At 39.5% G+C, this 16,535-nt stretch overlaps 1 protein-coding gene and 1 non-coding gene across 13 annotated transcripts in view; one reads left to right on the forward strand and one right to left on the reverse strand.

The window, feature by feature from the left end:
• The window catches only part of MITF (melanocyte inducing transcription factor), a 223,542-nt gene that overhangs the window by 92,002 nt on the left and 115,005 nt on the right, over positions 1–16,535 (forward strand). The window lies entirely within an intron of this gene.
• LOC117314042 (U6 spliceosomal RNA) lies at positions 6,472–6,578 on the reverse strand. Its single transcript, XR_004528725.1, has one exon. It is a non-coding gene; the product is annotated as a U6 spliceosomal RNA (small nuclear RNA).

Genomic DNA, 16,535 nt, shown 5'->3' on the forward strand with positions numbered 1-16,535 from the left:
GCAGTCACAGAGTAAATGACAGAGTAGTTACAATTATTATGGTTTTCCCTCCCATTACCACCACTAATGATATGGTCCCAGACAATTATCAGAGAGTAGGGCATTAACAGAAAATTGTAGAGAAGGTTAAGGGTTGTCCTCCCTTCCCTTCCCTTCCTTTTTCTCTTTTTCTTCCTCTTTGTTTTCTATACACTGTTACTCTTCCCTTTCCATGCAGCGGAAGACCTTTCAGGTTTGAAATTTATTCTTCACTATGCAAATCTGATCTTGGTTGTCTCCATCATAACAGTACTCAATTTTTTTTTTTTTGGAGACATTCCATTTGAATGGATAGCAGTAGGTCCTTGAGATGTATTTCCACATATGTATTTCACAACAATCAGGATTTCTGGCAGTGGTTTAATTTTTTTGGAGGGCATTTCAAGGAGCTGCCTTGTAAGTCTCTGAATGCCTGGGTTATTTGCTTTCTGTCTTTTCCTCCTCAGTGCCAAGTTAGTCAAACTCTCTAGATTTGAATCTTACAAGTAATCAATCAGCAACTGTTTATTAAGTTTATATATGAAAGACTTTTGGAGCAGCCAAATGGCAGCGTGAAAGGTGAGCTTTAGGAAGATCAGTCTGGGGGCTGTGTGTGTAATTGGTACTGGAGGTGTTGCAAATCCAGCAGAGAAGGGAGGAAGGGGCTGTGTTGTGGGAAATGGCGAGAACCAGAAGTGCAGCAGTGCCAGTGGGAATGGAAGCTGGGCTGGTGCTCGGGATGTATGTATGTCTGGCTTTCCTAGGTACCACCAACAGTCTCCCAAAGCAGCTGCCTCAATTTACATTTCCACCAGCAGTGTCTGAGAGTTCTGGGTGGTCCCCATTCTTGCCAACACTTGGTTACTATTTTTGCTTAAAAAATAATACTAAAACATAATGATTGAAAATATCATGGTTTCTGTGGGTCAGGCATTCCAGAGGGCTGTGCTGGGAAGTTCTCGCTCAATATCTCTCATGAGGTTGTAGACAGATGGTGGCTGCCAGACTTTCTGAAGGAGGAAGCCGTTGGTGTCCACATATACTATACCCCTTCTTATTATCTTTCTCCATCCCAAGGCACAGGGCCAGACTAGGGTGAGCCAAGAGATGAAGTCCCGGCCTTGCCAAGGAATGAAATGAACATTTATTGAGCATATACTATGGGCTAGGTCTTGTGCAAGCTGCTCTATTATGAGGTTTTTATTTCCTTCAGCATGCTCTTTCCCTCAGAGTTAGCTTCCTAGACAAGCCTTTCCTTAAGAACTCTGTATTTAAATAATATTCTTCTTTATTTCCATCTTAATTGCTCAGTTTATCACCTTCATAGCTCTTTTTTCTATTTACACTGTGTACGTAGTTGGTTGCCTATTTATTACCTGTCCACCTACCGTCCTCCGCTCCCTAGCACTAGACTGAGGGTTCATGACAGCAAGGACTCTGCCTGTTTTGTGCAATGAAATATAGGACACCCAGTGAAATTTGAATTTCAGATCAAAACAAGTAGTATTTTAATATAAGTGTGTCCCAAATGTGGGACATTTAAAAAGCATAAGTATATCTCAAATACTTAAAAACTATATCCATAAAAATGTATGTCTCAAATGTGGGACTTACTATACTGAAATATTTCTGATTTATTTGAAACTCAGATTTAATCTGATATCTGGTAGTTTTATATGCTACATCCAGGCCACCCAAATACCTGGTATTTAGCATGTTGTGTGGCATATAATAGAAGCTCAATGAATGTTTGAATCAATGAATGAGTAAATGAAAGAGTTCATATCTTTTTCGGGAACAGTTTTGCCAGGTGGATATTATTAGTTAAAAACAGGTATAACTTTCTACCTTGTTTGAAAATAGGATTTGGAAAAGGGAACCCTCCTACACTGTTGGTGGGAATGTAAATTGGTACAACCACTATGGAGAACAGTATGGAGGTTCCTTAAAAAACTAAAAATGGAACTACCATATGACCCAGCAATCCCACTCCTAGGCATATACCCAGAGAAAACCATAATTCAAAAAGATACATGCACCCCAGTGTTCATTGCATCACTATTTACAATAGCCAGGTCATGGAAGCAACCTAAATGCCCATCAACAGAGGAATGGATAAAGAAGGTGTGATACATATATACAATGGAATATTACTCAGCCATAAAAAAGAACAAAATAATACCATTTGCAGCAACGTGGATGGACCTAGAGATTGTCATACTGAATGAAGTAAGTCAGACACAGAAAGACAAATATCACATCATATTGCTTATATGTGGAGTCTAAGAAATAAAGGGTACAAATGAACTTATTTACAAAACATCAATAGAGGCACGAATGTAGAAAACAAACTTATGGTTACCAGGGGATGTGGGGAGGGATAAATTGGGAGATTGGGACTGAAATATCCACACTACTATACATAAACTAGATAACTAATAAGAACCTGCTGCAGAGCACAGGGAGCTCCACTCAATACTCTGTAATGGCCTCTGTAATGGGAAAAGAATCTAAAAAAAAAGAAGAGTGGATATATGTATATGTATAACTGATTCACTTTGCTGTATGCCTGAAACTCATACAACACTGTAAATCAACTATACTCCAATAAAAAAAAAAAGAAAGAAAATAGAATTTATGTTTGCTTTAAATTTTTAGTGTCACGGATTATTGAATCTGTACTCTCAGGAGGCACTCAACACGAGTGAATAAAAGCTCGATTCTCTGTGTGGTGGGATTTTACAGGTGACTTTAATTTTATTCATATGTATTTTAAAAATTTCTTATCATGAACCTTTTTAATAAAAAAAAGTTTTCAAAACTTGATAAGTAACTGGGAGAAAAATGATAGGGCTAAAATACCTTATCCACAATTCCAAAATTCAAAAGTTTCTAAATGTTGAATGACTTTTTAAAAAAAAAGTCTCACTTGGCAGAATTACCTGCCCTGAAATGACACGAGGCTATTTATAGTCTTTATTATCCCGCTTAATATTTCTTCCAAAAAACATGAATATTCAATTAATATGGTTGATTATGAGCTGTTGCCCTGATCTCACTAGGGTTATTACACTCTGTATATACTTCATTATTGTTACAAAATCTAGAAAATTCTGATGTCTGAGACTCCTCAGTCCCCAAGAGTTTTTTCTGAAGCATGTTTGTGTGTGTGTGTATACATACATGCATACTATGTACATAGAAATTTCGGGAATGATACATTGAAAATTGTCAACAGTGAATATCTCTAAGAGAAGGGATTGGATGGGGAGACAGTGAGAGGTGAATTTATGCTTGAGTATCTCTTATTTTTCTTATTCGTATTTCTAATTATTATAATAAAATGATTGCCTTTTTCAATGAAAGAAAGAGTAGAATTGGCTGGAGGGTTTATTCAGGAAAATAGTGGTGTTATTAATGTTAAAAGACAGTTTATCAAGCAGGCTATGCCTTTACATATTAGTTCAACATTTCTGACTGCTGACAAGGACCCAGAAAAAGTTATACACACACCAGGCAGCCTATTGCCTTTTGGATAATGTGTGCATGGTCTAGTGGCAGGGAATTTGCATCAGCAAAAACACTCATTTCTCTTAAAAAAATAAAATCAAGGCACCCAAAAATGTGATGAGTAAATGAAACTACTGTTATTAGTGATGGGTTTGGCATGTTTTACGAAGTCTGAACGATTACTCATCCTCTGTACATTTGCAGAAGTGCTTTAACAAAAGCCAGATGCATACGTACTAGCAGGGGTTAGTAGGTGGATGAGAGGATTAAACCCACTGAGTTTTTGGAGCCCTGGTTTGTAGCTGTTTTTGGCTTGTCGACAGGCTACGTTTCTGAGTCAGCCTATAGGATGGCTTCCAAGGGTAAGTCTGATTTTGCTTTTCTGGGTTTAAAATATAAGTGGTCAAGGAGATGTGACTAGTTGCCTTTTGCATTGGATTCTTTTCATTAATAGTGCATGCATTTCTTCTATGAGAAAGACGTTTATCTTATTCCAGCATATTCTGGTGTGCCTGCTACTGATTTTTATGGCTTTACCTCACCTCCCCCTAATTTTTAAAGTGAAATGTCTGAGTGCTGAAGGGATTTTCAAGGGGAATTGCAAAGGTCATATATAAGTTCTACGGCTGGCGTGTGGAGAGCAGTGTGATTGAGCCAGAGCCCTCTGTGACCCTTTCTTTTAAAGAGGATGTTTCTAATAAATTAGTGTAGTGCGCTGTACGTGCTTGTTTATGACCTTAAAAATGGTTTAGTTCTTGCTGAGTGGCTATTACTGATGCTTTATGACATGTTATAATGGTTTCAACTTGCACTTTTTTTTTTTTTGATTAAAACAATGTCATGCATCAGTCAATGTGAAGTTCATTTTTCTTTTTTTTTCTTTTAAAGGGACTCAGGAGAACATTCAACATTAGAATAAGTCCCTGGTTTCTGACTTCAGAGAATGTTGGTTCTCGAGGTCAGAAAAAGTGAGGATTCGCCAAGCTCTTACAGATGAGCTTTGTAGTAATTGCTGATGAAATTATAAAACACTGCTTTTCCCACTGGATACTAAATGCCCCTTTTCATTAGCTACAGTATGGGGAGCAAAATCATGTGATATATTTTTTTTAATGTTTACCCATAACTACTTCTAAAAGGCAGTTTTCATTTTGTGGCTGCTTTTTTTTCTTCCGGTGTCTAGCACAGTTGAGGACTTTATCTTTTTTGTATCTTTTTAGGACACTCTGGTGAATGATGGGGTCTGAGTAGCTCTCTAAATGGAAGAGGGTGCCAAGGGGCCTGGGCTGGAGGGGCTGGAGGGGCAGGAGGGGCGTAATTGCATCTCTGCCAGGCGTGCTTGTGGATATATTGCCCTTCTCCCTTCCTCTGAAGCTGAAGGAGTCACTGTGATGTGAGGACGGGGCATGTCGGTGGCCGGTAGCTTTTCCGAGCGGCAGTGGCATCTCTCTGGGCTCAGAAGGGAACTTGCCTCAAGATTTCCGTTCATTCATGTGCAGTACCCATGAGGGAGAAAATTGATCTGCTCTAAATGTAGTCCTTCCTCAAGAAAGACTGATAGATAAAAAGGGGTAAGGGAATTGCTGTTGATGTTTTTAAAAAAGAAAATACATGCATCAGGGCTTTGAAAAGTCAAAACACTTATGTTCTTAGTGGAAGTCTGAAGCCCTGTGCCAAAGGCTGCATGAAGCTGGAGGTTAAAGTGACTCGTGTGTTTTTTAGAGCATCAATAGTTCTTGACTATTTGGGGCAGGGGTGCAAAAGTCTCAATAATTCAACTGGTCGGTGATTTAGGAACTGTTTCCTGCTGATAAAAGCAAGGGTATGTTAGAGAGTAGAATGTGAGATGAAACGTGAGGCTGCCAGGAGACCTCTCCCTTGCTGACGGTGAATTCAGACCATGCTCCTAGGCCTTGCTTCCAGGGCTCCTTGCAAGGATGTGGCTCCTCTGCTGAGATGTGCTTTGGTGGAAAAGTTATGGGGTGCACTTTCACCCCTTCTCAAACTCAGCCGTTCCAGGACTGCCTCTATGGGTACCCAAGATGAATTGCTGTGAGGTTTGAGAAAAGCTATTGCCCAGGGTGAGCTGGAACACCTTAATCTACCACGTCACACACACACAGGTACTTTGAAAGGGACAGGAATCTTGACTGAAGGCTTAGCTTCCACCTGGAAATTGTTATCATAATAAGACAGTGGTCTTTTTCAATGAGAGAGGGAGAAGCATAAAATATGGTGGAGGCTGGCACCTGAGTGGCATATGAAGATGTAACCCTGTGACCTTTGCCAGTGTTCCCTCCGTCCCCTGGTTTGGAACCTGAATAATGACTTAGCCAAGTAGCTTATTTAAAATTTTTTTGAAATTTATTTTATTTAAAAAAATTTTTAAAGAAAAGAGTAAATCATTTATCAGTGATTTTAGAGCACACTATTATGTGTCTAGATTATCTCACCTCTTTTGATTTTGTCCTTATTGCCCTCATTTCTTAGTGTTTCCCAGCATCTCACCAACTGGCAAGAGAAGATACAACCCCAAACAGCTTTCTACACCTGGTTTCTTGTTAGCCAATTTAACTTAAATATATAGAACTACATGTATATTTCACATTTTGTAGAAAAGAAAATTCAAGAATATATATATTTGAGCCCAGTCTTTGATATACACAGAGACACACACACACACACATACACATAAACACACACCTATATATATTTATGTGTATCTGTATCTTCCACATAATTTACTAAACTCTTAAATCCATAGTCACACACAAACAAAATAAAATCTTAAAATAACCTTGCTGGACAAATAAAGAGGGAAAATTGGTAGGCAGACTTCATAATACTTTTTTTTTTTAACATCTTTATTGGAGTATAATTGCTTTACAATGGTGTGTTAGTTTCTGCTTTATAAAAAAGTGAATCAGCTATACATATATCCTTCAAAATATGGAACGCTTCATGAATTTGCGTGTCATCCTTGTGCAGGGGCCATGCTAATCTTCTCTGTATTATTCCAATTTTAGTACATGTACTGTCGAAGGAAGCACCATGACACTTTAATGTGTGTATTTACTACTTAGAAATATTCAGATGCAGCTTTGTTTTGTGTCGTTAATTTTAGTGGTACAGTATTTGGAAAGGTGACAGATAAAAGGGCAGAATGCAATTCTTGAAGCTGTACTTTGCAGGCGGCTGATAATACAAGTCCATTTTCTTTTCCAAATGTGCTATTTATGTAATTTATATTTTTAACCAATCTTAGAACTAGAATGAAAATAGTAATTAATCTTAAGGGCAAGAAATGTTGTAACTATGCCAAATTTGGAAACTTTAAGAAATTCTCTAGGTGGTTAAGCCCAGTCTATTGAATATTCTAATTTGCATGTCACAGAGCATGGTGCTCAACAGATAGTACGTGCTCAGTTAATGTTAAATGACTGGGTCAATTTGACAACAGTTTTTTTTTTTTTTCTTAAAGAAATGTAAGCATATTTGATTTAGAAGTGGCAGACCAATTTAAAGCCAAGATAAGATAAATAGACCAGGCAAAATAGTGCACATGGCAGGGATAGTGGTGTTATATGTGCAAAGAGAAAAAACTGAAAGGAAGAACATTAAAATGCTTGTGTATTAAGATGATGAATGATTTTTATTTTTTTATGTATTTTTTTGTTTTCCTTTACTTTTGCAAAGTGAACACATGCATCCTTTGAAGTGTAGTCCTTTCATGACACATATGAGGCTTCGCATAACAATTTGTTAAATGCCGAGTTAGTTAATTTATAATGAAAATGATACACATCTTATATGACGTGAATGGTATCCCCTGGAGTTGGGGGAGCAGCATGGTAGCTTTGAGGAGAACTTACATTCTAGTGAAATCATTTTCTTTCAAATAACATTTTATTTAGTATCCCAGTATTGGCCGTTCTTCCCTAATACAACGTACGCATTTCTAAAACAATCACTAGATGATGGAAAATCATGCAATAGATAGCACAGAGTCTACAGGAAAAGCGGAGCTGGGGCACAATACTCAAAAACTTCATCAAGAACATAAAAAAAGGAAAGCTAGGAACCTTAGAAAAGCAGTAGAGTTTTACACTTGCTAAATGGTTAGGCAGTATACAAGTACCACATAAACTTGGCGCTTTGCCTTGAAATGACCTAGTGTTTGCTTGGGGAGGTGGCTGAGGGGAGGGTGGCAGCTTGTAAACCATGGTGAGGTGGTGGAAGGAAGCTGGTCTTAAACTGGGTGGAAAGTTGTAGCAAAGCTGTGGGTGGTTGTGGTGTGCAGCACGTATGGTAAACTGAGGGTAGCGGGCAGGTGTTTGCGGTGTCTAAGTTTTGTGTATTTCTCTACTGCCTGACTCAGGTGGGTGTGGTTTTCTGTGTTCACCTAGTGTTTCTTGTGGACCAAGTCATACATAAGGAAACTCAAGTTCCTGTGCGTTATGCTCAAATTGTCCCCTGATGTGTCAATCATGTTTTTAAACAGATTTGCATGTTCAAAACAAGCATTAGAACTAACTCTACATGAGACAGATGAAATAAAGTTGCACTAGTTCTAGGTATGTCAAGAGCCCAGTTTGGAACCCAGCCACCCTTTCAGCACCCCAGGGATTCCAGGGATCATCACTGTGTGTCACCGTGTGGACTAGAGCTTGCTTGGCCTTTTGTTGGTGACCTGCAACAGATACAGAATTTTTTTTTTTGTGGAGACATTTGGTCCTACCCTTGTATCCTTCCTTGGCTGGTGAATGGCAGGTTCTTCAACATCCACAAAGTTCAATCCTACTGCTAGATGGACTGTCCAGTAAAGCAAATGGCTTTGAACTTAATGGTCCCATAGAATACCTCACTCCAGATCCTCGTCAGGGGATGTAACCTTGCATCTGGTTCTACTCAGTACTTCTCAAATGCTGCTGAGAAAAACCAATATTTATGGATTACAGTCTGAAGGATAAAGGTTTATCTGTTATTCCGAATACTCTAGTAAAGCAATGAGGAAAGAAGGCAATGTCGGGGCTTCCCTGGTGGCGCAGTGGTTGAGAGTCCGCCTGCCGATGCAGGGGACACGGGTTCTTGCCCCGGGCCGGGAAGATCCCACATGCCGCGGAGAGGCTGGGCCCGTGAGCCATGGCCGCTGAGCCTGCGCGTCCGGAGCCTGTGCTCCGCAACGGGAGAGGCTGCAACAATGAGAGGCCCGCGTTCCGAAAAAAAAACAACAGAGAAACAGAAGGCAATGTCATTTGAAAAACCATTTTCCAAGGTAGCTTTTACTCTGATTTGTCAAATAACATTAAAGAAAGGCGTGAGGATTTTATATTTATCAAAAGTGCTCACTGGTTAAAAAATAGTCAAGGGAAATCTGTAAAATCTGTACCTGAAATAATCCAGACCAGCAGATATCTCTAAACCTGACAATTTGCCCCTACCCCCCACCCCATTTCCCCCCAACCCCAGCAGTTAGTTTTATTACATTACACTTAGTATTATGCTCTCGGTCTCCTTGGAAGGTCATCATGAGATAGAGCCCCATGAATCCTGATTGTATGGGGTGCCTATCTTGTGGATATTCCAGTGTCTTCTTTATGAAGATCCTTGGGAGAAGTGTCTCTCTGGTTTTGATACCACAAATGACTGTACTTCTACTCAACTTTGGGTTTTTATTTTATGGATAGAGTTAGTCATGTAACTGATCATGTCTTCTTCCTCTTTATGGCCACAGGCATGTTTTCTTCAACCCATACTTTTTTTTTTTTTTAAACCAAAAGAAAACTAGTTTGCCAACAGTGGAAAATGAGAAGATTTCGCACAAGTGTGTTTGAATTTCCAGCATCTATTGAAAAATCAGATCTGGCAATGCTGGGATCACATGTCTCCATGGCAACCGTGGGATCCAATAAAGTAATGCCATTTTCCTTAAAACAAAGCATGCACTCTTCCCTTTGTTTTACCTCCTTACTTTAACCGCTTGGCCCTTGTAGACCTTGGACTCTGTGCCCCGTGGCTTAGAAAGCAGTTTGTGACTCACCTTTAGAAAAACGTGCAGACTCTTATTTGCCTTTTGTGAACGAATCTTATCCCTAGGGTCATTCAATTCTTTTTTCTCTTGAATTGTCTTTCATCCTGTTTTCTTCACCTGTGCATGTTAGTTTTCTGTTGTTTCGTCTTGGGGTGTTGTGTGCTTTTACGTAAGCTGCTTTAAGTTTGTTTGGGGGAACAAACAAGGTATACATAAAAGAAAAATAAGAGTGTGATTTTTTTCCCCCCCCGATCATTTTATTTTTAGCCTGGTAAGAATTTAAAACAATTACAGCTCTTTCTCTGACCTATTTTAGAGTCTGCTTGATTCTAGTACCATCCAGAGCTCTGCAGTTTTTTGCTGGGGTTTTGTTTTGTTTTGTTTTGGTAATTCTTCATAGAGACTCTGAGAAAACATTGTCTTGTACCTAAGATTGGTTGGCATCCCATGATCTCTCATTAAGAACTGAAAAGTTTCTGTTTTGTAAATAAGTTCATTTGTATCATTATTTTTAGATTGCAAAACAGAAACACTGCTCACAGACTTAGAGAATGAACTTACGGTTACCGGGGGAGAAGGGTCGCGGTGGGGAGGGATAGATTGGGAGTCTGGGATTGACATGTACACATGGCTATATTTAAAATAGATAACCAACAAGGACCCACTGTGCAGCACAGGGAACTCTGCTTAATATCCTGTAATAACCTCAATGGGAAAAGAATTTCAAAAAGAGTAGGTACAGGTATATGTACAACTGAATCACTTTGCTGTACACCTGAAACTAACACAGCATTGTTAATCAACTGTACTCCAGTATAAAATTAAAAAAAGAAGAACTGAAAAGTTAAGTCGGAATATTTGTTCATTCAGTTCTAGGAGGGAAGATTAGGAAAACATGAACCTTCTTAGAGTTTATATGCCAGTTGCAAAGACCCCCAAGAAGACATTGTTCAGTGCCCTGCATGTGGCACTGCTGTGACTCCTGGGGACAGGGTCAGAGAAGACAATAGTTGCTGCTGGTCTGGGACCTTCTGTTCTGAATGGTGCTGTTAGATGTTAGTGTAGCCTGAGTAGTGTTGAAAACAACTCTGAATTGATCAAAATGTGGCATCATTAATTTCTATATTCTCTTCAGGATTTACTTATTCTTTTTAAAAATCTGAAGGCTCAACAAATATGGGCCAACATTCGCCCTTGGATGGGTTTGTATCTAGTTCACCACACCCTCCCACCACCTGTGTCTGCATGACATTGAGGCTGAATGTCATGTTCCCTGTGTCCCTCCATTTCTTGATATGTGACTGTTGTTACTTAATGCCACACTGGTACACCACTCTAACTCATATGCTGTTTAGCATAAATCACACTTGGGCATATTTTCCTACTGCCGCAGTCACCTTCCGCATGCTTCCCAGCCACTCAGCTCTTTCCATAGCATTCACGTTTCATGAATTGAATTTTTGTCATTGTCCCTCTTCTCTGCAGTCTCAGGGTTGTAAGCTTCCTCAGCAGGAGTGACATGGGTGTGCCTAAGGGTAGGTCAAAAGAACACTGTGCTTATTCACCCAACACATATTTATTGAGCACCTACTCTGTGCCAAGTGCTGTCCCTGTGCTGGGGATAGAGCAGTGAATAAAATGGGCAAAGATACGTGCCCTATTGGAGTTAACGTCCTGGTAGGAGTGGAAAGTTCTATGAAGAGGAATAAAGCCAGGAGGAGTTCCTATTTCATTTGAGGCTCAGAGGTTAGACCTCGCTTCTGAGGTTCCTTTTAAATGGAGATGTGAATTAACTGACTGAAGAGTAAGCCATGCAACCGTCTGGGGAAGAGCGTTATAGGCCAAGGGGACAGCAGGAAGAGTAAAATCCCTGAGGAGGGGACGTACTTGCATTTGGCATTAGGCATGGTTTTTAATTCAGTGCTGCCCTTCCTAATGGTATGAATTAGGGTCAGTTGTGTTTGCCCTCTGGACCACGTCTGTGCACTCATCTCTAAAATGCAAGATTCTATATGGAATTCGCAGACACAAAGTACTATACATAAAATAGATAAACAACAAGGATTTACTGTATAGCACAGGAATTATACCCAATATCTTATAATAGCCTATAATGGATTATAATCTTCAAAAAAAGATGAATTGCTATCCTGTACACCTGAAACTAACACCAGTATTGTAAATCAGCTACACTTCAATTAAAAAAAAAATCTCATTAAAATGCAAGATTCTACATTGGAGAAGGACCATGCCTTTCTCACTAGTCTCTACCCAGGGTCAAGTCTGGCCTTTGGCTCTTGGTAAGTGTTGAATAAATATGTATGCAATTAACAGATGGACATATAAGGTGTTGTAGAAGCATATAAGGATCTCAAAAGCAGGGTCTTAGCTAGGTGTATGTCACTAGTTCACAGATTAAAGACAGTAAACATGGCCGGCTCTGAAGCACATGTACTAGGAATTTTTCCTTAATGGCGACTCCACATTCTTTATGCTCAGCAAGCTGCGTCTACAGAGCACCACTGAGGAATATGTGATGGAGGAAAGGGGCCTGGACTGTGTCTTGGTTGCTGTATCTGTTGTTGTTCATTGGTATGTCCCGACTTCTAGCAGGGTACCTGTGGGCTCATAGTAGAAACTTAATGAATATTTGTTAAAGAGTGAATGAAATCAAAGCAGGCATACGTTTGCATTTCTTTCATAAAGCAATGTTGGAATCACTCTGCAAAGATATCCATTCTGCCTGTTTTCTGCCCAAGAAAGATATACTAGGACTAGAGAAGATGAGAAAGATTAAAACGGTGTCAAGACCAGGCAGAAACATGAGTGTCTTACTTGCCTTAACTCATTTAGTTATGTTCCTCATTTACAGATGGAGAAATTAGAGTTAGTGGCAGATGCAGGAAGTTTGAGTCCAGGGGTTGTGTTCTTAACTCCTGGAGTGTGCTGCTTGTAGAGAAGGATAACTAGCTGGTGTAGAAACAGAGGTATGAAAAGAATTAAATTCCACTAAATGGACTGTGTTTGTGGCATTAGTAATTGATGATCCTTAATGCTGATAGAAGTTTCTTTCACATATGACACATTTCAGATGGAGAGAAAGGTCTGATTTGTAACTTATGTGTCTCTAGTTTATGTACGCCTCAAAGACTGCTTTGGTTCAGTTTCTTGAGAATTGATCAGGTTTTCTGAAAGCCATGTGGGAATATTTCCTAACATAAATCTTTGTTTTGTTCTGGTAAGACATGGGTAAATCCTAAGTGCTATGATTCCATTCCATATGCTTCACAGCCAATCAGCTGTCGCCCTCACATTCGAGTTTAATGACGCGCTAGCAACGTTATCCTCTTGTCAGCCTCGATTCCTCCCTTCTGTCCCCGACTCACGAACAATTTCTTCTACTTTATTATTCTAGGACAGTTGGGTTTTCTACTACTTTTTTGCGTTTTCGATGGCATGAACTCATTTACTAACTGTGCTTTTGCAGGAGAACAAATTTAAAGGTGAAAGAAGCCTGGTGAATTTCTAACAGTCTGTTGGGTTCGGGGAAGATCATTGGAACACCTTTGTTTTCCTTTCCTGTGCGTGTGTGCTTTCAAGTGAGGGGAACGTTGTGATTTTCGTAGCTGGTGTCAGCCTCTGTGGCACAGGAAAGCAGATATCCTGGCCATCCTTCTGGGAAAGATGAGAATGGTTGTGTTTTCTCATGACTTTATTTTTCCATTGCTGACTATATGGCAGTATCATTCTGGCAAATATTGGCTGGCCATGGAACATTTTTAAGTACAAGGGTTTCATGAATATTCTGTCTATTACCATGGCTGAGGAATCAAAACAAAATACTCTGTGCACATTTCCTCAAGCATTCATGGATGGGTTCCAGTGTGTTACTTTTATGTTAGCTCCTAGACTGCGTGAAGAATCTAAAATAAAATATTACTGAAAACACAGTGATTAAGAAGAACTGGGTATAATATTTTGTACCATTTTCCTTTTCTACGTAGTAATGCCGTGAATGGTGACATAGATGAACTGGGTACAGAAAGGCTTTGCAAGAATTTATGTCTTTAGATTCTTGTTATGGACATGATAGTATTGACAATAGCATGTAATGTCTGTCTAGCTCTTGATAATCTCTGTGCTCACATAATAGAAGAGCAGACACTGATGATATTAAAAAAATACCCTCCCCCCATATCCCAACGATTGTCCTAATTTGTTTTCCCCCTACTCTAGAGTGTGCTTCTAACATATTTATGTGATTAACGAGAATAAATAATTGCGTGTGAGTGTACAAGGAGTTTATAAGGAGAGTATTTTAATGGTGGCTTTTTGCACTGGGACTTTATTTGGTCAAGGATCCTTCTACAGTGCCTCATGGGTCTAAGAATATAGCAGGTTGGCCCAAACATGGATCAGGGAGTTCTTTTCTGGTGCGGTTTTAGAGGAGTTCTTTTGGGGAAGCCATGTTAGCATCAGGCCAGGGTGAAAATGATGGTGATAATGATGAAGTTGTTAATAATAATGGCTACACTGTACTCAATGCTCACACGTATTCAGTGTGTCAAGTGGGTATCATGCATTATTCCATGGATTGTCTTACAACAATCCATGAAGTTGGGGCTCTTGTCCCCATTTTACAGACAAGGAAACAGGCTTAGAGGGGTTTAATTTTCCCCTGGCTGTATAGCTAATGAGGGGGGGAAGAACTTGGATTTGAACTCAGTTCTTTCCTTCCTTCCTCCCTTCCTTCCTTCCTTCCTTCCTTCCTTCCTTCCTTCCTGTCTCTCTCTTCCTCCTTCCCTCCCTCCCTCTTTCGTTCTTTCTCATTGCCGGGGACTTAATAGGCACATCTTGCTTTATTGCGCTTCGATTTATTGCATTTTGCAGATATAGCCTTTTTTACAAATTGAAGGTTTGTGGCAAACCTGCCTCGAGCAAGTCTATCAGCACCATTTTTCCAATAGCATTTGCTCACTTTGTATCTATATGTTACATTTGGTATTTCTTTTAATATTTGAACTTTTTCATTATATTTGTTATGGTGGTCTGTGATCAGTGATCTTTGATGTTACTATTGCAAAAGGATTACAACTTACTGAAGCTTCAGATGATGGCTAACATTTTTTAGCAATAAAAAATTTTAAAATTAAGATGTATTCTTTTTTAGACATAGTACTATTGCGCATTTAATAGACTATAGTATAGTGTAAACATAAGTTTGATACGCAGTGGGAAACCAAAAAATTCATGTGATGGTCTGGAACCAAACCCACAATATCTCTGAGGTCTGCCTGTGTTTATATGTTTTTTATTGGTTTATAACATGTAAGTTTCATATGTACAATATTGTATTTGGGTTTCTGTATACGCTGCAGTGTGCTCACCACCAAGTTTAGTTTCCATCTGTCACCATACTGTTGTCCCCCTTTACCCATTTTGCCTTCCCCCGCCCCCTTCCCCTCTGGTAAACACTGCTCTGGTCTCTGTATCTATATGTTTGTTTTTGTTTGATTTGGTTTGTTCACGTTAAAAAAATTTCACGTATGAGTGAAATCATATGGTATTTGTCTTTCTCTGTTTGACTTATTTTACTTAGCATAATATCCATAATATCCATCCATGTGGTTGAAGATGGCAAGATTTCATATCTTTTTATGGGTAAGTAGTATTCCATTGCACATATATGTAGTACAAGATGTGAACCAAGCTCTTTCTGACCCCAGAGCCTGGACTCATACCTCATTCTCACCACATCCTTCCTAGAAATAGGAAACTCTTGTCTGGAATATTTTAATGATCTGCTACCTAATTCCCTGCTTCCCTCCCCTTTCCTCTTTAGACCTTTGTCCTCCCACCAGCGTTCTGAAACATGCATCTCTTCATCGAAGGCCCCCTTCCTTCCTTCTTTGCCTAATGCATTTCCATCTTCAGGACTTCCGTACCCTGAGCTTTCCCCTTTGAGTTCTCACAATACTTTGCTCCTCTCTTAATCAAAACCTTTTGCAGCTAATAGTCAGCTAGTTAAGTATTCCAGGGATTCCTAGGCTGTGGCTATAAGCATTCAGGTTTGTGTGTCTGTGCCTGTGTGAATTTTTTCTGGAGGCAGTCCGTAGTTTTCATATGAGTCTCAGAAAAGTATGTGACCAAAAAGGTTAAGGTATTATTATTTATAGGATTCTCTGCCCTCCTCCAAGTAATGAGCACCTAGAGGGGGTGGGGAGCATATCTCATTCCAATTTACTTCCTTAGATGGCTATAATACTATAATATTTTTGAGTAAATAATGAATAAATAAATATCTCTATAAGTAGAGCCATGGCTATAGCCTGTGGGTTAAGAACACAGGCTCTAGAATCAGACTGTGCCTTGGATTGAATTCCTTCTCTGCAAACTCTTCAGCAAGTGATGCAGTCTCTCAGAGCCTCACTCTTCTCCTTGGTAAAAGGGACATCATCATAGTGTTTAAGTTAGTGGGTTGTTATTGAGGAATAAATCAAGGTATGGTATGTAAAATGCTTAGCACAGGAGTGCGTAGCATACCTCCCATAATTAGCTGCTATTATTATTAGTAAGAACTTTTGAAAGAGGCTGGAGGATGAGAGTCTCATGATTTTTCTAGTTACTATCATGGAGATATTACAAAAAGATTTATCATGCCACTTTGAGTTTTCAAAGCTTAAAACCAACGTGTTTTCTCTAGCCAAGGTGGCAGGTGCAGCTCAGAGACGTCCCTGAGAAGTTGTTCTTGGACATTTCCTTTCCCTGTGGCCTCGACCCTGGCCGTGTAGTGGCTCAGGCTTCATAGATGGATACCTTGAAATGCCAGCTAATGGAAATTTTGTGATATGGTCACTCTGCCCCCGAGGATTTGGACATATGCTTTTTGTGTTTAAATCAACAGAAAAAAAGTGCAGCTGTAGCCACCCTTCTGCATAATCGTTGAAGTAGCCCTTTTCCTTGCATGTCTTGGAGC

Source organism: Tursiops truncatus, chromosome 10 (genome assembly GCF_011762595.2).
Source record: "Tursiops truncatus isolate mTurTru1 chromosome 10, mTurTru1.mat.Y, whole genome shotgun sequence".
NCBI lineage: Eukaryota > Metazoa > Chordata > Mammalia > Artiodactyla > Delphinidae > Tursiops > Tursiops truncatus.